The sequence below is a fragment of the Lissotriton helveticus genome, chromosome 6 (assembly GCF_964261635.1).
Source record: "Lissotriton helveticus chromosome 6, aLisHel1.1, whole genome shotgun sequence".
Taxonomy (NCBI): Eukaryota; Metazoa; Chordata; class Amphibia; order Caudata; family Salamandridae; genus Lissotriton; species Lissotriton helveticus.
Window position 1 is genome coordinate 732,564,687 of NC_136067.1, and position 25,419 is coordinate 732,590,105.

A 25,419-nucleotide genomic window follows, 5' to 3' on the forward strand; every position below is an offset into this window, starting at 1 on the left:
AAAGGCGTAGGTGTGGGTTATGAGCTCTTCACACATCGAGAAGGGACCACTGTTGAGCCCATCCAGAGAGCTGCTTGGAGTGTTGTTGAGCTGGGGCATGAAGGCGTGGGGGTTGGGAACAGTCAAGACATGCGTCCAGTACATTGTAATAATCGCGCCTTGTATCCGTGGGATACCTACCCGTTGGTATCAGAATCCTGATGGAGTCGTCCAGAATGTTATTTGCTCTGAATTTGGTGCATAAACACAACCTAGAAGGACAGGCTTGCCGTGTAACCAGGTCACCAAAAAACGCATCTGCCCTCCTGATCAATGACAGTGTTTTGGGTTTGAAAGGGTTGATCTTTAGGTGATCAACACTTTGTAATCTAGGCAATCAAGAACTGCAAAGCGGTTGTGGGTAGATACAGTGCGAAATAATGAGGAAACAATATGCTGAGAAGTATTGTTACATATAGTCCAAGAGTTAGACAGAAGACTCAGAGGAAGCTTAATAGAAAATAACTCAGTGGAACAACCTTATTTGAATAATGAAGAAAGTCACAAAAAGTAAAATTAAAAAGACTGTCTCTTGCATCAGAAGGATGTTTTAAAGTTAACAACCACATCTTCCCCTTGGTTTTAGGAGATGAGCAACCCATTGTATATGCCTCGCAAACAAAAGCCAAGCATAGACAGAAAAGTGTAAAATTATTTTAATGGAAAACCAGTCTATGTAGTATTAGGGGGATAAACAGGAACATTGGTCAGAATTATAACATCAGTGCAGGCTCCCGGAGATAGATGCACAGATAAATACCTTGACGGGCCTGGAATGTCACTAATGAAAGTAATACAATTGAAGGCGGTCTGTTGACTGACAATCCTAGAAGATTCAATAGGTTGGGTATCAAGGGAAGTGGAACGGTTGCAAGTAATGGCAGAAACACAAGCCAAGGAAGCGCTAGTATTAAGCATATGAGAGCCTAATACAGCACCATTAGCGTGAGAGGAATTAGGTGTGACAACATTGGTGATACCTGGTTAGGAAAATAAGACAGACGTACGACGTCTAACCCATATGTCTAGAGCACATTCGATACGAGACAAGCACGTCTTCAACTGTCTTAAAACGTGAACTAGTCACAGAACTATTTGTCCCCAACGTCCTGTCTAAAACACCTTCAACTATAGAAGTTGACAGTAATTCATCTGAGTTCTTACAATGACACAGGCACTTTGGAACATTGCTTGTTTTCTTACTATTTGGCAGCAGGGCTTGTAAGATGAGAAGTATTAATCTCATCACATTCAGGATGTGGCATTGAACATGGAACTGTGCCAAAAAGGGACTTGTTTGGTAGAAATAGAAGGCCCTGCAATTGAGGATATAGAGGAAGCGGGGAAACATTTGGAAGACACCTATAGACGCAAAACGCATATTCAGTTTCTTTGACTATTATACCAATGTGACGCTCAAGTACATTCAGTGCTACAGAATAGATTTTTATTTAGTATTCGTTGTTTTGCAGCATAATGGTGGCTCTTTTGTTCAACTATAGTTGAACCTTTATGGTTATACAGGTGTAGGAAAGTGAAGTATTGTGTAGCAAGGCTGGTTATGCTTCACTATGCAATACTCTCACAATACCTCAAATAAGTCCTTTGAATTCAGATTAATAAATCCCTATCTCAGTCCTGGTAGTGTGACATAGAGCAGTCAGGCTTTACTTGAGGTGCATGTGTTAAGCATTTTAGAGTACCAACATGGAGGATGAGTAATTGACACGACTGAAAGAAATCCGACACTAATTTATAAAAAAGACAAAGCAGATTTATAAAATAAATTTAGACACTAAAATAAAGTCAATCAGATGAGTATAACCGGAGTTATGGATTTGTAAAGCAAAAATAAACCTGTGCACTTCACTATTGCAAAAATGTAACATTGCGGTCAGTGGGGTAAAACGCTAGTGAAACTTGGTCACTTGCAGGTCAAGTTCAGTGGGAAACTCTGGGTGTTAAGATAATGTGGATCTCAGGGCCAGGTCACGACATTCAGTTGAATTTTACATGGCTCGCTGGGTGCAGACTTGTTCTGGCTGAAGTGGGAGCCACAGGTTTGCTGGTTTTACCACTTGGCTGATGATGGTGAGGAAACAGGTGCAAATCTCAACAACGGGCCACTGAGGCATTGGGTTGATTATGCTGCGGGGTTTACTTGAGGCACAGCGTCGAACAAAGGTAGTGCTAGCTGGACTGGCCACCAAGAAGCCTTGGCAGTGACAAGTTCAGCCTTGGGTTACTTCGACATCCTGGAATCCAGGGGAAAATGTTAGCTGCCTCAAACTTGCTGGAGGTCAGGACTACGTTGCCCACAATGCACTAGACCATTTGCTTTTGGACATTCCCTCGGTGGTTCCAGGAGTGTGCTTTACCTGTGGGCTACATGGGACTAGTACCTCTAGTCCAAGGGGGTTCTGTAGTTGCCTTTGGCACTCAGAGGGGTTCCTCTTTCCTTTGGAACTGGTGTCTGGTCCAGGACGAGTTGCGGTAGTACAGTTGCAGGGTGATTGCCGCATGTGCAGGTTATCGGGCATTTGCTTTGTGCAGCTCTCTTCTCTGTCTTTGGTTACAAGTCTATTCAGATCTGAGGTTCTGATGCCAGGGGTGCCTCTTAAATCATAGATTTAAGGGCGGTAGGGCTGTGGGTGCAAGTAGTCAATGGGCTACTAGCTCCAGTGGCTAATCCACTTCTGAGGTGACCACATTTGGGGGTGTGTGCCACCTTTTCTACCAGAACCCTCTATTCTGCTGCTTCACTAGCCATCCTGTCAGGGAGGTGACACTTCTTTCCCTGGCAGGCTTTTGTTTCTGAGTCCTAGGAGTGTTAACACCTTCTGGCAGGGCGTCAGATTCCAGCCTTGGCGGCAGCAGCTGCAGACTGTCAGCCATGGCGCAGTAAAGGCTGGGGCAACCAGGTAGGCAACCTCTAAGGTAGCCACTGGGGTGCATGTCACATTGAATCTAACTTTAGTAAGAAGTTTGATCTCATGAGACAAGGTGTTTGATACCGAACATGACATTTTTCAGTGGGACCATAATGGAGCTGGCAACCTCTGGGTGCCAGGCCATGTTATCCTGTGGCCCCCCTGAACATTTATACTTGCCCTTAATGGGAAGAGGGGCTACTCTAGGGACATATAAGTTTGCACTTGTATGTCCACACCTTTAATATAATGTGCCTTGCATTCTGGGGTTCAGGCAGATGACCTTCGGGATGTCTGACATATTAAAAAATAGTGCTGTGCCATTGCCACTCATGGTGGGGTAAAGTAGAGTTTGAGTGGTTTGCTCTTCTCATGCAGTCTGCAATGGCAGGACTGTTGTTATCTGTTTACTTGGGTCACTCAGGGTGGCAGAATCAGTGCTTCAGATCTTGATGACCCTGTTAACTTCCATGCCCAGGTTACCACTTACCAGGGACTTATAAGGGTAGGGCCGGACTGGGAACCAAAACCGGCCCTGGCAAAGTGCTCGGCCGGCCCCCGGGGGTAGGTTGGGGGTGCGAGCGAGATCTTTGCCGGGGCCGATTTTTGCCGGTTTTGTTACAGGGCCGACTTTGCAGCTATGCTGCAAAAACAGCCCTCTAACAAATACGGCCCTTAGGGGTCCAAATCCAGCCCCCACCCTTGCGGCACACCGGGAGATTGCCCGGTCCCCGCAACGGCCAGTCGGGCCCTGTATAAGGGGGTTCCAGTCCTTACCAATCGGGATTACCAATTCATATACCTCATTTTTATGAAGCGAGCACTGGCTCTGAGACCTGGTTAGGAGGTTCCAGTGCACTTTCAGAGTCAAAAAACATCAGCTTTGGTAAAAAAAAAAAGTGTGGGCGGACCCTGCAAAAAGCCTGTTTCCTTACAACAGTGATATGTTGTATTGTTTGTGGTTACTTAATGAGGTGGGTGTATGGGGTTGAGATGCCCTTGCTGAATGAGGGTATATCTACCTGTGCTTGGATTGTTTTTGTCAGACATCATGCTGGATCTCCAGGAGCTCCCATGGTATTCAGCTGAATAAAGTTCACTCTCAAAGAACGATCTGCTTATGAATTTTATTTAAGGTTTAGGCGTTGATAGTTCCATCTGTGGTACTGAGATGGTGTTTTTTTTGCCTGTTTTAGATCTTTTGTAGAGGTTTATGACCGTTTCTTTGTAAGGGGTGTGGAGTTCCTTTTGTCTAGGACGTATTGTCTGAGGTCAAGGGCAACAAGTTTTTATGTTTTTGCCCCTTGGACAAGTAGGCCCAACCCCCGCAGGCAGCACACATGTTTTGGCTGCCAGTTAACAGTGCCACATTATTGATCTCTGAAATAGCATTATTTGCAACTAAGGTACGTTTTTTTAGCCGTATGTATAAGCTGTTCGAACTTGTCAATGTGGTTCATTAATGTAAAGCATTTTCTATTAGGGTAGGTATACTAATGAAATTCATTGAGCTCTGCTTTCATTAATGACAGTCGTTCCAGTACAAATATATGTACTTATCAATGCAACGTTTAACAGATGATGCTACTTACAATGCTCCCTGGTATATAAGAATAATCCTATTGTTTGTCTTTTCTTTTTCAAGGCAAGATACTTTCATTATCTTTGACATTGGTGTGATGCTCGTTTTGCGATGGGAGTTCATTGTGGATCTGGATGGGGGTAGAGGGTTGAGGGTATTATGCTGGAATGTGAATGGGTTGGGTGATCGGATAAAGAGAGGGGTGGTTATGCAGCTGTTGCGGCGCCTTTCGCCTGATGTCGTTTTGCTACAAGAGACTCACTTAATAGGAAATACTTGTCACGCTCTTAATAGACGGGGTTATCGTCTTGCTGCCCATTCCGGATTTACATCTAGTTCTAGAGGAGTGGGTATTTTGCTTAGGGTTTCCCTCCCCCTCGAGATTGATGATGTGATCCTTGATGCCAGGGGTCGATATGTTGCACTTGTTGGGCGGTGGGAGGGAAAATCAATTTTGTTGGTGTCGGTGTATGTCCCCCCGGGCTTACAATCCACGACATTTACGGACCTGGGGCGGATGGTTCTGGGTCTCCCGGAGGGTGTTTTGATATTGGGTGGTGATTTTAACTCCGTCATTTCTGGCAGAATAGACCGATATCCGCCCCAAGATCTTCCTGCTGCGCAAGCCTGGTTGGGTGACTTCCTGGAAACATTGGGACTTATAGATTGTTGGAGACTAATGCATCCAGAGCAAACACAGTTTACTTTCCATTCGGGAGCTCATGGTAGTCTTTCTAGATTGGATTATATCCTGATACCGGCTGCCCTGTCCCCCTCGATTGGAGAGATTAGACACTTGGCCCGGGGTATATCAGACCATTCCCCTATTTGGTTTCATTTTAATCTTAGCATCGGCCCCGAAGGGAGGGTAGTCCCGATTAACCCCTGGTATCTTCTTGATCCTAAGACTCGCACTGAATTGATTAAATCATTTGATCTGTATTTTACTGAGAATGCTGGTTCTGTATCCTCGCCTGTTTCGTTATGGGAAGCTTTTAAGACTGTGATCAGGGGACAGGCATTGTCTTTGGTGGGGTGTGCTAAGAAATGTAAGAATGAGGCAATTGTTCAGCTCGAGACTGAGATCACAGACCTGGAGACTGCATTGGAACGAGGGGCGTCTCGAGAAGCATTACATGTCCTCCGCCTTAAACAATTAGAATATAAAACTTTGGTTACTGATGCGGCAAAGACGATGAGTAGGGAACAGCAGGGACGGCTATATGATGTGGGTGATAAAGCAGGAAAATTGATTGCCTGGCTGGATAGAAGGGAGAGAGCGAGTCGAGTGGTTCCGGTGATTGAGACATGTGGTGGTGTGCGTGTAACGGACCCTGTTGAAATTGTTGAATGCTTTGCTGATTATTTTTGAGAGGTCTATACCTCGGTGTCCGACAGGCCCGAGGAGAATTCGCAGTTGTTGCTTCGAGATATAGCACTTCCATGTTTGTCGGACTCGGATCGTGACTGTTTGGATGCCACGCCCTGGGTGGAGGAGGTGGCTCTCACGCTACGCTCCATTCGTTCCGGCAAGGCTCTGGGTCCCAATGGCCTTCCTGTCGAACTGTATAAATTACGCCCTGATACTCTTGCTCCCTATCTCCGTGATATGTTTTTGGCTGCGCGAAACAGTGGCTCCCTCCCCAGAGATCAGCGTCTTGCGACTATTGTGGTGATCCATAAGGAGGGTAAACCACGGGATCGCTGCTCATCTTATAGACCTATTTCGCTCTTAAATGAAGAGCCCAAGATCCTCGCCAAACTGCTTGCTAATCGTTTGATTACGGTTATTAGCGACCTGATTCATCCGGATCAATCGGGTTTTATCCCGCACCGTAACACAGCATTAAATCTGCGACGTTTGCGTGGTGTTCTCGCGAGGGCCCCGATGCTGCGTGAACCGGCCATCTTGGCGTCCTTGGACGCCACGATGGCCTTTGATACAATCGAATGGTCTTATCTTTGGGCGGTACTCGCAAAATTTGGATTCGGCGCTGGTTTTATTGGTTGGGTCAAACTCCTGTATGAAACGCCACTGGCACAGGTGGTGGTTAATGGCCGTGTCTCCGTGCCTTTTACTCTTGGGAGGGGCACACGGCAGGGTTGTCCGTTGTCCCCGCTCCTCTTTGCTTTGGCGTTGGAGCCACTCGCCGCTTGGCTACGGTGGGAACCTTCGATGAAGGGTATACGCTGGACGCCGGAATTTGAAGATCGCATTTCCTTATACGCGGATGATATTTTATTATACCTTGCATCTCCCCAAAAATCGCTCAACGTATTGTTTGACGTACTTAACTCCTTCGGGAAGATCTCGGGCCTTATCATTAATTGGTCGAAATCCTACGTTTATGTACTTGCGGGGGATGTCCCTCGTTTGCCGCGGGCTGTCCCATCCAGTTGTCGCAGTCTGGCTTTAAGTACTTGGGTGTGTTTATCTCGTTGGATCCGGCGGTTCGCTATGAACTTAATTTACTCCCCCCACTACAAAGGTTGCGCTCCGATGAAGCGCGTTGGCGTAAATTACCGTTATCTCCCCTAGGGCGTGCGGCCCTTTTTAAAATGATGTTCTTACCGCGGTTCCTATACGCTCTTCAGAATAGTTTTGATGTCATCCCGTCGAAATATTTTCAGGAAGTAGAATCGTTGCAGAGGCAATTAATATGGGACGGACGTTCACGCATCGCTCTTCCAAAATTGACACTTCCTTGGTATGATGGCGGTACAGCGCTCCCGGATATTCGTAGGTATTATTGGGCCTCCCACCTTGCTGCCATCAACCACGGGATGTATGGCCCGGTGTTGGATCCAGCATTTGAAATGGATAAGTGGCTGCTACCGGGTGGTGATTACTACAGGGCGCTTTATTCGGGACCCTCCCGTTCACAACTCTCGGGACCTACCGCTATAGCCGTGCGGGTATGGCATAGCGCAACGGCGGCTATGGGCTGGAGTGATAAATTAACTGGTGCAACTCCGCTCTATGCCTCTGCGAAGTTGGGTGGCCTATGGAAGACGAAGGGATTTGATAAATGGGACACGATCGGTATTAGTAAAGTGCGTGATCTCTGGGTTAAAGGAGGGGTGAAGACCTTCTCGGATCTGCAAATAGAGTATAAGCTGAGTGACAGGGAAAAATTTCGTTATGTCCAGGTGCGCCATGCTCTGAACTCTGTGTTGCCAGTGGGTAGTGATATTCCAGATTCCTCCCCCCCTCGAAGATCGTATACTAGACGGTTATGTGCCAGACAGTACTATCTCGCTGTTCTATAAGAAAATGATTAATGACCGATCGAGTCTGCTCGGTCGCCTTCGTGAAGCCTGGATTGCTGATAGTATTGAACTGGATGATGAGGACTGGCAGTCTGCGATCTCCTCTCCCAGGGAGGTGGCGATTCCGGCCCGCCTCCGTCTGGTCCAACTCAAGATCCTCCACAGAATCTATGTCACCGGTCCCCGTCTGATCCATATGGGCTATTCCACGGATGGCATGTGTAGGCGTGGTCTCCTTGGCACCTATCTCCATATCATATGGGAATGCCCTGAGGTGGTGCGATTTTGGAAACGTATACATGAGGTGATGGATGAAGTAACGGGTGTTGTGATGATGCCGGAAGCCCGACAATGTTTATTGAATGTGTGGGGTCCGAATGATTATGACGTGTCGCAGCTTCGGTGGGTGACTCTGGCCAATATGGTTGCGAAGAGGGATATTGCACAGTTGTGGGGGTCCCCGAGGCCGCCTACAGTGACTGCTTGGAAGGAGAGTCTGGACTGGTGCATGTTCAGAGAGAAGACAGTGTATATGGCAAGAGGCAGGCCCAAAAAATGGGGGAAGATTTGGAACCCGTGGAACTCATACCGTGGAGATATCTGTACGCCCCCACTCACTGCTATTCCTAGTCCTTCCCAGTCGCCCTGACCTACATTCCTTCTAGCTGTGGTATATTGTGCTGTTTATATGCAATTCTACCTTTGGCGCCCTCCCCTCGTCTGTATTCAAAGAATCTTTTCTCCTGTGATTATGTATCTCCCGTCCTCCTTGAGCGCAGACCTAATGGCTGTATTATTACTGTATTGCCTTGATTGTATGTTTGATGTGTTGTTTCCATTCGTTTTATATAATAAAAAGTTACACAAAAAAAAGAATAATCCTGAAAGCAAGATTGGTTATATTTTGCTTTCAAAATATAATACATACAAAAAACATGTGACTGGAAAAACACACATTTTGCTCAACTGCAATTTTAGTTGCCATTTCTTTGAGGAATTGTTTAGTGAAACGTGTTTAATGCATTTCAGAAAGATTATTATTTGAGAATCAATGAAAATCTAATACGGGCAACAACAACATAAATTTGGGAACCAGTTCTTAAAGAAAGTCATTAAAGTGTGCCAGCGGTATATACCCTTGAAATGGTGCAGATTTGCCACTTTCATGAATTCCCAGGAATTTAAAAGAGTGGTCTTGGAAATCCTACTCCTAGAAATATTTTGTGAATTACATTTTAGCATGAGCAAATATGCACATGTATATTTTCTCCCCCTTTTTTTCCAACCTTGGGAAAAGGTTTTCTTCTGTCCTGGCCAACCCTTTTCAGTGTGGGAATAGATGGGTGAGAAGCTGGTGGAAATCATTAAACATGCAAGTTTGTCGGTGGGCACAGACTCGAAGGGCATTCCAACTCAGAATTTACTCTTGCCACCTTTTTTCTGCCCCTGTAAGTCGGTTTGTGAAAAGGTGGCAAATCAGATCCTTGCTAAAATCAAAACCCTAATATAAGCTAAGCCCTGGCATAATCATAGAAGCTATTATCAGAGCTCTGATATAATGAAAATGCTGCCACAATTTGTCACATCTCTGCATGACACAAAAGGTGACAAGTGGATTTATTTTACAGCGCAAGTAGATTAATGATGCATCCCATTTTGTGGACAAGTAGATGCACACCCTTTGGTCTGTCTTACTATTGCTGCTGTGTTTTAGAAGAGTGTTTTTGGCATGGTTGTAGAGGGTTAATGTTTGAAAGCGAGAGATGTTTCTGTAGCAGTGGTGGAATTGTTAAATGGTTAATTCATAGGTGACTTATGTGGAGTAACAGTCCTACAGTCAGTGTATCATTAGCTATAAATATATTTTAGGCAAGGCACAGTGAATATTATTCTAATAATGTTCTTAAAGGGAAATGAGCAGAGTATTGGTACCATTGGATGTTGTCATCAGGTATGTAATTTGAGATGTCACCAATTATGTACTTTAACACCTCATGACATCATGTGTGAGGCCTTGAGCAAGGCATGAGGAGGTGCAATGTTTGGTTAGTTTACCTAACGTTAACTGGTGAATTTCAGCGTTTTTTATGTTTTGTTTTTTAACCATAATTTCATTTTAACTATTTGTTTCAGTGAATTTCTAAAGTTTCTTAAACATGTTAAGTGAGCTTAAAACCAAAGCTAATGATGACTTCATCTTAACCTTTGGTTTTTTTCCCCCCCAATGTATGTGGGGAGGGGGCAAAAGTGAGTCATAATGGTCCTCCTCTCCCCCCAACCATGGCAATAAATTATATATCACTCTGCACATCAGCATGTATGGTTTGTGCCATAACATTTCTTCATTTGAATTTGTTTTTACTGCTTCTGCCTTCCGGTTACTACGCCTGGCACTCTGATGGACCCTGTTCCGCTTTTGAATAGTTGGTCACCGACTACAAGCCATTAATTGACGGCGCTGGACCTCAGTTACCTCATTTACAAGAGGCTTTAGGTCTGATTTGACCGTTAGTTTCCCTAGATATGTAAATATGCTGTGATACACAGGGATATAATCTAGGCAAAATTGCTTACAAGGGAATTTTTTTATCAGAAAAGTTTTTGGGGAAATATTCAGTGAAACAGGAGGTTGATCAATCTTCACTGAAGGAAACTTAGGACTAACTTAAACCAATTAAAACCTGTCAATAATAAGGCCGAAACGTCGACACATCAGTCCACATCTTTTCTTGTTCGTCAGATTAATTTTGCACAATGTTATTTTTGGTGACATTGGACAAGTTTCGTTGTGATACTTCTTAAAAGAGTGGACTATAACGCAAGTGGACTTCAAAGAACAACTAATCTATGTCTTATCCACTTGTTTAATGCTGATTTTTTTCACTGTTCTTTTAAGAAATTGTACCCCATGAAACTTTGATATATAAAAACTTTGTTTTATAAAAACTACTTCCCGTGTAGCATTTTTCCATAGTGAGTTATCACCACTTTATTGATTAATCAAATGTTGAACTATTTGAGAAACATGTTTTAATTGGTTTAAGTTGGTCCTAAGTTTCCTTCAGTGAAGATTGATCAACCTCCTGTTTCACTGAATATTTCCCCAAAATCTTTTCTGATAAAAAAAATTCCCTTGTAAGCAATTTTGCCTAGATTATATCTCAGCCCAAGCTCGCAAGGGTTTATTGGGTTACCCACTCTCATTATACCTGTGATACACAGGGAACATGTTTATATCGCTGAGTGCCATTGAATATATAAACTTCATAGATACTCCGGGAAAGAATCGCTTCTAAACTGACCTTTTTCTGTTGCTGTGAATATGCAGCTTTGGGATTAGATTAAATGACACGATGGATCGTTACCAGTTGGGAACTTGAAATTGAACCTCGCTTTATTGAGTCCTTGATATTGAAACCACGTACCTGTTAACCCTGTTACCCCTTTATGATACGGGGAACAATCAATGCCCTGAAGAAGTCCTTTTCAAGGACGAAACGCGTTGGCTGTGCCATTGTCAACAACTGATGTTCATGACCCTGTTTTACCAATCTTTTTTGATACTGAATAAATGAAACTTTGGGAGAACTTTGCTGTTTGGGAATAGATTGAACACGTGATTTCCCTGTTTATTGAGTAGTGGTGCACCTGTGCTTTGTTCTAAAATTGTTTTTACAAAAGGTATCTAACCGAAACCATGATGTAAGGGGTCACATTTGTGCAGCAAAGTTTCACACTAAAGAGATATTGTGATTATTAGGAGAGTTGTCTCCTTGTGCAAAGTCGTTGTTACATGCAGTCTGTGAGGCAGTAAGAACTGTTTTCCCATGACAATTTAGCTGTACTGTGGTAATAATTCAATATGGCTTTGCTGTGTAGTAATAAATGCGTGAATACGTGTTTATTAGTACAGTTGCTCCAAATAACATGAGTTACTGGACCACATTTATGGTCACTGCCATGCTCTTACTATATTTATTCACATTATTTGAATATGTGTACGTACAGAATTCAGATACTGGAACATGGGTATCGGTTCCATAATAGAAATATTCTCTTAATCCGATAAACATGCTAGAGTCCCTGCACTCTTTGGACTTTTGCGTTTTCCTGTTATTTTTATTAAATATTTGTATGCAAACAAAGGTGCACAGGCAGCACAGAAGTACTGGAAGTGTTTGTGAATTGACACAAAGGAAAAGCTGATGGACAAATGGATCACTGCAAATAGATGCTTATATCTGTAGCCTTTACAAATTTGCCTATTGAGAAGAATTAAAAATGCAGCATTGTGTGGAGGGGTTCTGGCTGTAACAGAGTAAAGGTTTGTGAACATCGTAACTGGAACTACTTATAGTAACTTGCTGGAAAGAAGCAAGGAGAGAAAACGGCATGCGGAATAAATGAGTGACCAGCACACCGGTAATGAAGTCAAGATCCCAGAAAAGATGATTTATATAAAGATAACTTATTGCCAATCCATCAGGAACTGGACTTGGTTAAGTTTTAATGGACAGTAGATTGCTTGATCAGTTACCTACTGGATGCGGTGTTGAGCAGAATGAGGAAGATGTCCGCTGTCATTGTGCCTTCGTTGGATTCCTTTAAGCAACAGTGGGGCATTTTGTCTGCTCACGCTCTGTTTAATGTTTCATTATAATCTTTATTCATATATTTATTATTGAAACCACTCATACTTAACAAAAAGAGAACTTGTCATCGAGCCTTCTCCGGTGCTGCCCCGAAGATATGGAACTCTCGTCCACCGGAAGTACGCAGAATCTCCTCAACGACTGCTTTCAAACTGGAAGCCAAAAGATTCCTAATGAATAAATTCTTACCTTAATTGGGATAGGCTCACCTGCTCGAAGTCATTGATCCTACAACCACTCTACCATCATTTGATACTGCTCGTCATTACAGGATAGTGTGCTACCCTTCTCAGCACGCTATATACATGTTTATTGTACTACTCTGCGTGACTCAATTGTACTGTAATTATGCAATCTTTCTTGTTTCTTATTCTTACTTGTTGTCGTTATTGTATTTATGTCCTTCCTTCCACCCTATTGTAAAGCGCAACAATATCCTTCGGGATCTTGTTTGCGCTATATAAAACTTTATAAATAAAATAAATAAATCTCTTGGCTCATTGTCTTGGAGAACCTTGAGGACCTACCTGTCTGGGGTGAACAGCAAGATATGGGGTTCCTTCTTCCTCTACTTTTCATGTGCAGTTTGTGATTTGCACCTCTTTGGGTTCCATCCAACCCATGCTCTGATTTTATGACAGATGTGATGCATTTTTGCAGGCCACAAAACATCTGGAAAATGTGATGCTGTGGAGATGTCCAATGGTTACTTAAAAGAATAAGCATTAAATCCCTCTCTTGCATGAAATATACTAGCTGGCCCATAAGTAGCAGTGCAGTCTGATTGGTTATTGATGTCTGCACATGAATCAGAATACGTGAGAGGGGAGGCAGACATAAACAAGCTCTATAAATGACTGATCTTCAAACACTCACAAAAGGGTTGCTATATGATGTAATATCCATCTGTAGTCCAGCTTTCAGTCAGTTCATGCAACCTGGTGGCATAGTGCAATCAGGTTGCCGTTTAGACTTGGACACCAAAGAACTGTAATGGATGTTCCACGGGGTACACAGTTGTCCCTTAACCCAAGCATAAAATAAAAATAAAAACACTTACATAAATATCATCTAACATAATTCAATACTGGCCACATGTTGTTTTTGATAAAATTATTTGCATTTATGAAGTTGTGTTAATTTGAAAAAATAAATAAGATCTTGAAAAATATGACTTACCAAATATAATAGTGCATGTACATACTAAGACAGATAGTAATTCAAGTAAGCATTTGGTTATCATCCAGGGTGGGGTGTTTTTATTGGGGAAAGTCATCTTCCTAAAGTAACCTATGCATTCAGCAAATAATCCGTGCCTGCCAGCTAGTGCTGCTCCAACAATGCACCACTTGCATTGTGATGGAAATACACCCTGCGAGGCTGAATATTCGAGTCAGTAGCCAATGTTGGTTTCTACAAATATAGCAGGACTGTATATTAGACCAACACAAGAGTCATAGTATAGGGACCTAGTCCTCATATACCATCAGTGAGTGTTAGTGGTTTCGGCTAGTTGTTTAATGGCGAGCTGTCTGGCAAAATTCAACAGGGCCATTATTGTTTTGATAAAATGAAGCCGCCTTGATTTAATTGCCCCTGGCCAGTTCCCGGCTTGAGTAAATACAATCCCCAAATATGAAAATGGTGCTGTGAACTGAATTTTGGAGCCCTCAATAAAAATATCACGACAACGAGAAGCCTTGTCTCCAGATTTCATAGTAAAAGTTTTACTGATGTTAATTTTTAAACCATGGTTTTGCATAAACTAGGCAAACTTGTCCTCAAGACGCTGGAGGCCAAGTGGAGTGCGAGCCATTAATACTGCGTTGCCTGCGTAAAAGAGTGCCGATATTGGCCGGTGTCCCACCTGAGGTAGGTCCGCACACTTGCTGGTCAGTGTATCGCCTACGCTGTTAAGAAAAGGTTAAACAGGAAGGGGGCAGCCTTGGCGTACCCCTCTTTCTATTTTAAATGGCACAGTACAGTTACCATTAAGGCCGTAGCGGACTCTACCCTGACCCTGGGCGTACGAATCTCTAAGAAAGTTCACGATAGTGCAGTCCACGCCTATGTTAGACATGATTGACCATAACTTATTGTGGGCCACAAAATCAGAAGCAGAAGATAAATCTACAAAGACTAAAAACAAGTTGCCTCCCTTTACTTGCACATATTTACTAATAAGTAAATCCAAATTGATAGTCTGCTCTGTAGTCCCCAACCCAGACCTAAAGCCATACTGCAGGTCTGAGAAGATATTGTTGGTCTCTGCCCAGTCCTGGAGACGGCCTAAAATGATACGGTCAACCACCTTGACTAGACAATCTAAAAGAGAAATTGGCCTGTATTGAGCTGGATTTACGGTCACCCTTCTTAAATATGGGGACAATAAGGGACTCAGGCCAAGTGGTTTGTTTATTAGGGCTCTGCAAGCACTGTTCTGTATTTGGTTGGAGTGAAGGCAGGCCATCTGTAACCTCTGTAACCCTATTGGCTGGTTGTTATTGATTGTCAGTTTGCTGTCAAATGAAATATTAAGGAGAAACTCTTTATAAATACGGATCATCGTGATGCAAAAAGTTTGAAATGAGGACTTTAGCTTCATTGTATTGCCTGTATCCTAGGGAGAAACAATTTTGCGTTCTCTAATTTGCAAATGAGAAGTTGTGAGCGTTTTGGGAAAAACCCTGCCGTGATGGAGCATGGAGTAACATTGTCTGAGGGGAGAGGCGTTGGCAAGGTCGTAGTCAGTCTCTGGAAATTGAGATCCATTTAATGTGAGGCTAAAAGTGAGCTCAGGGCCGAATATTATACTTTATTTAAGTGAAGGATAGGAGAAAGATCTGGAGCTTTCTCACACTTTTTTCTAAGCAGGGATCTACAGCTGGTTCTTAGTGGCTTGATTAATTTGTTTACGGAAAAAGCAGAGGAAACTGTGTGAAGTATATATGGTATTAATTTGTGTAATGAATTGTATGGAATTTTTTTGTAATATATTGTATGGGTATGTTAAGGCTAATACAGTAATTTAAATGTAACGTTTTTGTTTCTATGTATTCTCTCAGGCAATAAATCAGTCAATAAATTGATTTTAAATGTGGTTTGTGGGCCTGTGAATATAGCGCAGGAAATTATGGTGATCCATCCAGAAGGGGCACCTATTACTAAGCCTGGTCTGGTCTGGCATCAATGAAATGTTATGAGTTTGTCCTGGTGTAATTAGCCAATTCTGCAACACATTAAGCTGCACTTACACTTTGCCTGCTTTCTGTTTAGAACAGGAACCTGCAGGGGTGAGGCAGCCCGCTTACTTTCCGTTCCAACTGGGCACAACACAAATGCCTCACTTAAAGGGCCATTTACAATCCTTTTGCTTTAGCTTCGTCCTGTCTTGGAGCAAGATGGAGGTGAGTACCTTCTTGCCCTGTCTTCCAGGGACACAAAGACACCCCTCTTGTTAAATCACAAGTGCGTGAGCTAAAATATGATTTGGATTTTGGTTTCTTTTTTCAAGCTCTTTATGTAAGAGATATGCATCACACTTACTAAAGTCTTTATTCATATGTGATAGAACCCTTTTTAGCAACCTTTGAACAGCAAAATATTGACAGTTCTGCACTCAGACCTTTCACTTTGCATGCAGCTCCTTGATGCCGGTTCATAACTCACTGAGCTACATCACAGCGATAACTTGTGATCTTCGGGTACCACAGGGATCTCTGCAGCAGAAGCAGTAGCACAATGAGCTGTCTACATAAATTACAAATCTGTGGCCTGCAGGTTACACTTTGTGGTTTGCAGCAGGCACGTTAGTGCTCTGACATTCTGATGAGTCCAACATGTGATTAGACTCAAACAGATTTCTCCTGCAAGCGCATAAACGACCATAGTTATCTTACTGGCCTTATTCCCTGGAAGTTGTGACAACATAAAGAGCCCTTCAACAGATGTCTTATCCCGTATGATATTTTAAAATGCAGTCTGCTTGCGGCCAACTAAGTAAGGCAGAACACATTACCACGTGTGTTCGTTCTTGACAATTTGAGGGAGAAGATTTATGAAAACAAATTGATATGTATGTTGGATGCCGTACCCCGCCCTCATTCTGCTGCCAACCATTGAGCCCCAAGGTTTGTGATCTCAGAGTATTTTCTTTCCATTTGTACCACTGGCATTATCAACAAACCATCAGCGGCCCTCCCGTCAAGGCTTCGACCCGGAGGCCTTATTTCACTCCCAAAATGGCCGCTGCGATTGCTCGCCTCTGTAGCATGCCTCTTGAGTGCGACTTTACTGAGCTGTTCATTGAATTCAATAAAGCAAATGTAATAAAGCATCCTGCGCCGTAAATAAACCGTCTCAATCGAATTGACCAGAAGATAAATGGGAAGAGGAATGATCCTTCTTCCAGATTGTTTTTAATAAGCATGTTATTTACTTCATCAGCGCACTGCAGCAAAGTCTGCGATCGCACCCAGCCAGGCAAATCTGTTAATGTCTCCCCTAACCTGCCCCTCCCGCTCCTCCCCCACCTCTGTCTCCTGGAACAGAGATTCCCTGCAGACATCCTTTTTAAAGCTCGAGAAAGTCACAAATTCTAAATTAGATTAAGTAACGAGAGCAGCAGTGGAAGGTTCGAACACAATTTAGTGCTATATTACATTCGTGCCATGTTGTCTTGAGAAAATGTTGCAGGCATTGTGGATTACCTGAGGTGAGGAATGTGGCCAAGTGCCGACCAGGCTGGCTGCTACGAGTATAGTCTGAAGGAATCAGATTAAGAGAACCTAGCTGACAAATGAGACATTTCCAGAATGGGATATGTCTCAAAGTAGACAAGTTGGACAGGGGAAAAAACTTTTTTTCTTTATAGTCCCCTCACTCACCGGAGTTTCCTCACGGTGACATGCTTCATCATAGGGGCTTCCCAACCCGCTGCGGGTTGAGGCGTGCTACAACTAACGGTATTGCGTAGGAGCACTTTTAATTGTAGACTATGTGTCGTGCCATGTGAAAAAAGGTGGAAAAGAAGTGGAGTGGTGGGGGTTAAAAATATCCTACTAGTGAGCTAAACAAACTTTATTCATGCGCCTAGCGGATACATTAAAAGTGGGGTGGTTTACTAGGTGGGCTGGTTCTATTATGAAAAACAGTACCCTAGCAAAAGAGTCAACTAGTTTCGAGCTGTACCCCTCAGCTCTTCTTCAGGACTTCACAGGGTCCCGCCCTGTGAAATGCCACTCCAAAAAAGTGAAAAGTATGCCTACTTTAATACAAGATTATACATACTCTTTTTTCTGCAATTCAATGGCATACGTTTTTTAAGGCTAAACTAGGCCTCATGGTCAAACGTGGGAAGGATATGGAGTCCACGTAAACACTTGTTACGATGCTCCTCCTAATCGGAAAACCTACTCGGCTTCCCTCGAGACCGGCGGACTCGAGGGAAGCCGAGTAGGTTTCCCGATTAGGGGTACAGCTCGAAACTAGTTGACTCTTTTGCTAGGGTACTGTTTTTCATAATAGAACCAGCCCACCTAGTAAACCACCCCACTTTTAATGTATCCGCTAGGCGCATGAATAAAGTTTGTTTAGCTCACTAGTAGGATATTTTTAACCCCCACCACTCCACTTCTTTTCCACCTTTTTTCACATGGCACGACACATAGTCTACAATTAAAAGTGCTCCTACGCAATACCGTTAGTTGTAGCACGCCTCAACCCGCAGCGGGTTGGGAAGCCCCTATGATGAAGCATGTCACCGTGAGGAAACTCCGGTGAGTGAGGGGACTATAAAGAAAAAAGTTTTTTCCCCTGTCCAACTTGTCTACCTTGAGACATATCCCATTCTGGAAATGTCTCATTTGTCAGCTAGGTTCTCTTAATCTGATTCCTTCAGATTGTTTCTTTGTGTACATTAGGCTGTGGAGGGCGAACCTAGCTGTTTTTCCTCTACCTCCCCCTCTCTTTTTGAATCTTGCTACGAGTATAGGTCATCGAGAAAGCATAGTTATTTAAGTGGGAAGCTCTGCACGTGGGCATGCACTTCCGCACTTGTGCTTTTCTCTCACAATCCTCCATATGGTCTTGCAACCTCCGACACGTCAGAGGAAGTGGCCCAACGGCCAGAGCTGCCAACTTTGGAGCTGGGGAATCAATCAGGTTCCAGTCAGGTGTAGGGAACGTCCTGTGGTTCTGGGCAAATCACTTACGGGCACATGCATCAAATGATATTGCATTCGCAAAAGGTGCGAATCGCAAAATTCGGCCGTTTGCGAATGCAATTTCCATTTTTGGGATGCACTATGCATTTTGTTGTTCTCGCAATTTAAGAAATCGCAAAATTGCGATTTCTTAAATTGCGATTGCATTTAAGGAATCTCAAATTGAGATTCCTTAAATGCAATGCATGAAATATTTAAAATTTGCGAATTCGCAAATAAGGGGTGCAAATTACCATGAAGTTGACCTTCATGGTAATTTGCGAAAACTTTAAAAAATGCACAAAAGTGCTTTTTTCAAAGTGCCATTTTACACACACACATGCCCTTTGGGCATGTGTGTGTGAAAAATGTACTTAAGGCAAATTTCAGGGGTGCAACAGGGTGTCCTTTGGACCCCCCCTGCACCCTTGAAATTGCATTCTCATTTTGCGATTCCTTAATTGCGATTCGCAAAATGAGAATGTCTTCCCATTCATTCCTATGGGCCTCTAGGCCCATAGGAATGAATGGGAAGGGATTCCTTAATTGCGATTCTTAAATTGAGAATCGCAATTAAGGAATTTTGAGAAATCTCAATTTATTTAGCGATTTTTTTAATGCATTGCAGTTTGCGATTCCTTAATTGCGATTCCTTATTTTTCGCAATTAAGGAATCGCTAACTCCAATGTTGATGCATGTGCCAGTTAATGCCCCCGTACCTACCAAAGATGAGCATGTCCGCCTTTAATGCAACTGGTGCTCATGTAAAAGCTCAAATGCCTTACGGTCGAGTTCGCACTAAATAGAACTGCAACAAAAAATAGGTTCTAGTGCATGCAACATGGGCGATATACTCTGGTGTCGGCTCTGTAATTATCCACATGAGTCCTGGTTACATCTTCTATGTTGCTGTCCTCTTGCTAACAACCGTCGACGTCTATTGGTCCCAGTCTATCCGGATAAGTTACTGAGGCATTGCAGGGAAGCATCTGATTTGTGCTTCAGTTATAATTCAGCTCAAGTTCTAGCAAGGGCTGGGAAGTTTGTTATATTATTTTAACTTCCCTGCATTCAGCCCAGCACTAAGAAATAGACATAGAACATGAGCCTAAGGGGGCTAAATCATATCTCCTTGCAGGGATTAACAACGCACTTACAGAGATAGCCTAGTTAGAGCCGCAGAATCAATCTCAAATTCTATTTTATATTGCACAAATGAACTTTGATGAAAGTTAGCTATCGGTATCTGTAACAAGCATTGGGACACTTTGTTATTGCCTCTGCATTACACACTTCCCTTTTGGCGCTAAATGGCTAATTCTGATATATTGACATCAACCTGAAACACTGTTTTGGAATTGTTATTTATCTCGTTCTGTTAAATTTTATAATGTGTATTCAACTTTTTATCCTTAATTTAATTAAGTACCAATATGATGTTTGTATGTTACGGTTTTAATTAACTGTATAGTAAAGTTACTCAGGTGTCCATTTGAAGAAACATCATTTGTGTAAACACTGCAGGCTCGTCCCCACGTTTAGGCATATTTTCTCCACCCCCCCTTGTCAATGTACATTTGAATATCCCTGTGTGAATATAAACCCACCTGTACCTGGAGTCCTGTCCTGCATGTGCAAATATCCCCAGAACGCACATGCATCTTCCACAAGGATGCTAAAACCACACACATATACCACCCTGCCATGCATGGCCACATACCAATGTCTGAATACACACACCCACGCATGCACTTCTATGCCGACCCCAGTGTGCACTTACCAAGCTCTTGTATATACAAGTCTTTAAGTGGGCCGGGTCTCTTCGGTGCTGAGATCAGGCAGGTTTTTTAACCCCTTCAGCGCTGATGACAAAGCCAGCTCGTCATGGGTGTTACCTGCGCTACGCGGACGACGAGCTGGCTTTGTCACGTTACGCGCGATTTTCAAATTTCAGCGCACAGCGGGAAAACCCGCTAGCGCGGTAGAGGTTAAACGAGGTCTCGAAACTGGTCTCTATCGGGCTCTGTTTCGTGCCCTGGCACAGGCGGTCCGTTTTTTTCCGGACTGCAGTAACAGCAGGGACATCGATGTGCATGTGCTCACACTGCTCACTTCTCACTAGTGGAGAAGTTACGGCATGACGTCATGCCAGGTGAGTGTTGTAGGGGAAGGGACATCCTTTAAAGAGAGTCATTTTTTCTCTGGATTTCCCTTCTCTGTGCTGAAACTCAGGAGCAGCAACATTGCCATGGTCACCAGGCCTTCAAGTGGAAGCTTTTTCAACATTATATACAAGCTATAGCCGCTGCTAATTTATCTTATGTAACTTACAACCATTGACAAAGCCAATAGTACTGACTTGTTGTAGGTGTGATGTTTCTTGTTGTATCATTTATCTATCTAGATGCAATGACAGAAGCAGCAAAATACAAGTCGGGCTGCACACTATGCTAAGCACAGATTATACAGCCTTGTTGCCACCCTTGTGCCAGAGAGGGGACTTCTGATGAAATTGGGTTGTAGTTCCTGTGTGCGACAGGCAGGCGGGTACCATTTTTGCTTCTTCAGCCGGCGGAGGACAGAAGGAGATAGGGCTGTAGTTCAGTGGCCATATTTTTTAAGTTTCGCTCACAGTTTCACTTTCTTGGAAAATAGACTTTTTTAAAAATCTAATATATATTTTGAGTGGGCTTTGTGTCTACCCTTCTTCATGGTTCAATGACTTTCTTCTCCATCCCCTTTACCTGCTCCTTTTTCGAGGGCTTTACTCCAATTTATGAGTGTGTCCTGTTAAAGAGCATTTTGATTTTGCCGTCTTTTGATTGAACGAGCTGTACCTTTTGACTTATGATGTCAGACCCTTGCATTACAATGCATGGGGAACTCTTTTCTATTTCTCGGTCTCTTCCTCCTTGTCCCTTCGTTTGCACCCGTTCTCTTTATCAATTATTAGTCGTCTCCCATGCCCTCTTGCCACCAATTTCCTTCGTGCTCTCACCACTGTCCAATACTGTTTCAGCTGGTGTTTTGTTCATTTGTAAATTGCTTTCAAGTTGACTTGCCTTTAGGTGCGCAGCAGCTAACTTGGAATGACTTCTCATGTGTTTTAAGAAACATCATTGCACAAGTGTGCACCCAAATGCAAAATACCTTGTGTAGGAGAGAAGGATCTGCTTACTATGGTTACCCACACTTTTGGCTGTGTTTCACTGATTTATCGACTTCAGTCTGGCTGGGGCCCTCCTAACCAGGACCCCAGCCTAGCTGCTTCCTCTCTAAATTGATTGCCTGTACATTAGGTACATTCCAGATTGGTTACTGGGTTACCCTTGTGAGTCCCCAGTATATGGTACCCTAGGTACCAAGGGCATAGGTACCCCAGATGCCTACTAGGGGCTGAAGCATGTATTATGCCACTTCTGGAAAGCCTTCCAAAATGGCACTATATATATATATATATATATATATATATATATATATATATATATATATATATATATATATATATATATATATATATATATATATATCTTTGATAAAAGTAGACCAAGGACACTAGGGGAATCTGTCAGAAATCTTTAATTCTCACTCTGTGGCGCTGCGTGATGCATTTCAGCTACATTAGCCTTCCTCAGACGCCTTACGCCACCGGATTGTACCTTCTCCCTCCTCACGTAGTTCATAGGCCCTCCCATAAGTAAGGGAGCAGCTGATCCTGTTAACTCATGGCAGCTGTGCTCCAGTATGGGGCCACAGTAACCAGCATGCAGCAGGAAAATGTCAAAGTAACAGGGTGAGTGATGCGCTTCAAATGCGCGCTTGAAATGCCTTGTGAGGGTGGGCCATGTAGTGGCGGGTGCCGTCCGTATGTGCCGTGTGAAAGATTTCCTCAGACCCCCAACACCCAAGCCACAATCACAGTTCAGGCCGGGCCGTGGAGAGCAACTGCAGTGAGCACTCCCCCCCGTGAAGTCACAGGCTGCCTCCTGACAGCAGCCGCTTGCATGGCCTGTTCTCGTGGCGGTCTCGGGGTAATCGATTCCTTGATAAAAACAGAGTTCGTTGCCAGCTAAAACCCGAGACTCTTTGCTGGACGGCTCCTTGGAACGTGCTCCTGGCAGGCACGTAAAAATGCGAAGAAAGACCACTTTGATAAAAGTAGACCAAGGACACCAGGGGAATCCGTCAGAAATCTTTAATTCTCACTCTGTGGCGCTGCGTGATGCATTTCAGCTACATTAGCCTTCCTCAGACGCCTTACGCCACCGGATTGTACCTTCTCCCTCCTCATGTAGTTCATAGGCCCTCCCATAAGTAAGGGAGCAGCTGATCCTGTTAACTCATGGCAGCTGTGCTCCAGTATGGGACCACAGTAACCAGCATGCAGCAGGAAAATGTCAAAGTAACAGGGTGAGTGATGCGCTTCAAATGCGTGCTTCAAATGCCTTGTGAGGAGGGGCCATGTAGTGGCGGGTGCCGTCCGTATGTTGCGTGTGAAAGATTTCCTCAGACCCCCAACGCCCAAGCCACAATCACAGTTATATATATATATATACTACATATATATATATATTCTACATATAATATACCTATGGCAGGCCTTGACAATCCTGAAGGCAGAGTGTTTGGTTTTGTGTGAGAGGGTGCCCAAGCATGAGCTGAGCCCCTCTGCAGCTTTCGGAATCCCTTTCTTATAGCTGTTTCATGATACAGCCATACCACATACTCTTAAGTGTATTATAGCCTCGTAGTGAATGCCAACTTTGGAATGGCTGCTTCAAAACATGTCGTGTTTGGTGTCAAACACTTTGGAATACAGCCTTCCCACAAGTTCTGGCGGCGGGGGTTGCATTCCACCCTTCTAGAGGGAGAAGACATGTACACACTGGTCTAACCGGTAGAAGTTAAGCAGAGCCCCAGCATCACTAAATGGCTGCTGCAACAGACACGAGTCTGACCTCCTGCTGCTAGACTAAACTCCAGCAGGGGAGGCCTGAACAATAGGTTTCCCGTCTAGGGAGTTGCCAGCACGTCCCCAGACAGGCTTTAATGTATTGGGGCAGGGTGGGTGCATTCAGTGAATGCTTTTCAGACAGTGCCTGGGGCACACAAGGTGTACCCATGCATTTTCCAGTTCAAACCGGTTGCTGGGGCACTCAGCCCCAGCTCTGGCGAGAAACTGGACAAAGGGGAAGTGGTGTACCCAGGCCCTCCCATAGGTTGGATCTTAGAGTTAGTCTATTCCCTAAACTTAGTATAAGTATAGGAACCCAGTCCCTAGGACTTAAGATTACCCTGGACGAAACTCTGCAACATACATCTTGGACCTTCGACAGTCCATTTCGACTGGAAGACTGAAGAAATCTCCCTTGGGGTCAAAGAGTGGCTCCCATGTTCAAACAGGCACCAAAGAAGCATCTTGCCGGTCTGCATTTTCGAGGCTCCCGCTGGATCCCGAAGAATCTGCGACACAGGACACGACTTCCAGACATCTCCGAGGCCGACACGAGTCCCCAGCAAATCTGAGACCTGTTGCCATCACAAGAGACGTGGGACCGTAACTCCTGGACATCCAGCACATTTGCTAGTGCATTGACTTCCCGAGCATTCCCAAAGTTGTGCATTGGGCTACTTGTAGTCCAAGCCCTGAGCACCTTTTGCACCGAAGCTTGGAGGCCTACACTCCGCGAGTGTTCCGTGGGCACGCTTCCTGCATTCCTGCTCGAGGCCCCTTCGCGATCCCTGATCCGTCGACTAGTGGGTCCCCACAAAGGAATCTACTTTGTTTCTTGGGCTTCCCTGTTTGCTCTAGACGTGCCCTGACTCCCCTCCAATGGGGGGGTGACTCCCTCAGACCTTGCTGGTCTGCTCCGAAGCTAATCTGGTCATCTTGCGTGGGTTGCTCTTGCCAAGGCTTGTTGGGTCCAATCCAGATACCGGCGCTGCAGCACTCGACATCTGACGTGGGACAGCTCGAATCCAGCTCCTGGTTGTTGTCGACGCCTCCTGGACCTCGTGGCTGAAGAGTCAAGCTTCACCTACATCACCTGAAATCACCGACATCGGCTGGCACCTTCTTGTCACCTTCCTGGTCACTGGCTAGTGACCCAGACTCTGTCTCCTCTGGTTTCAGGTTCTTTAGATCTCCGATCCACCCTTGGATCCATCGGACACTCTTCTCCTGGTCGCCTGCAGCACTTCTTTGCAACTCTCCATTGGAAACGACAACGAAACCCGACACGAAAAGACACCTATGCACCCGGCTTTCCTTGTTGAGTACTTTGGTGCTCCCGTCGGTCTTGGCTCTCGAAGTGTCCATTACTGAAAAGGTTTTACAGTAGTCCACTCTTAAGTGTCCCTATTCTTTAAAAATCTAACTCTAACTTTCTCCATAGAAGTCAATGGTGATTCACGGCTGTGTTTAGACACTGCACGCGTCCTTGTGGGTCTCCTGCATTCCTACCATAGGTGGTTCCTGGTTGCCCCATCGGTTCTACAGGCCTTAGACCTTGTCTCTATGTTGAGAGCGGTACTTATACCACTTTTTTAGTATATGGTTTGTGAGGCCCCTAGGACAAAACGTATACTGGGCTAATTTACTGTGTGCTATTTAAGTTCTTGTATTGTACTTGTATAGTTCTTGTATTGCTGCTTTACATTCCTTCAAGTCTTAGCCTGAAGGCTGCTCTCCACAGCTACCACTAGGATAGCTTTCTATAAAGGTTGTCTAAACCTACCATCA

General features: G+C 44.1%; 1 protein-coding gene across 3 annotated transcripts in view; it reads left to right on the plus strand.

The window, feature by feature from the left end:
- The window catches only part of MMS22L (MMS22 like, DNA repair protein), a 602,587-nt gene that overhangs the window by 342,445 nt on the left and 234,723 nt on the right, over nucleotides 1-25,419 (plus strand). The window lies entirely within an intron of this gene.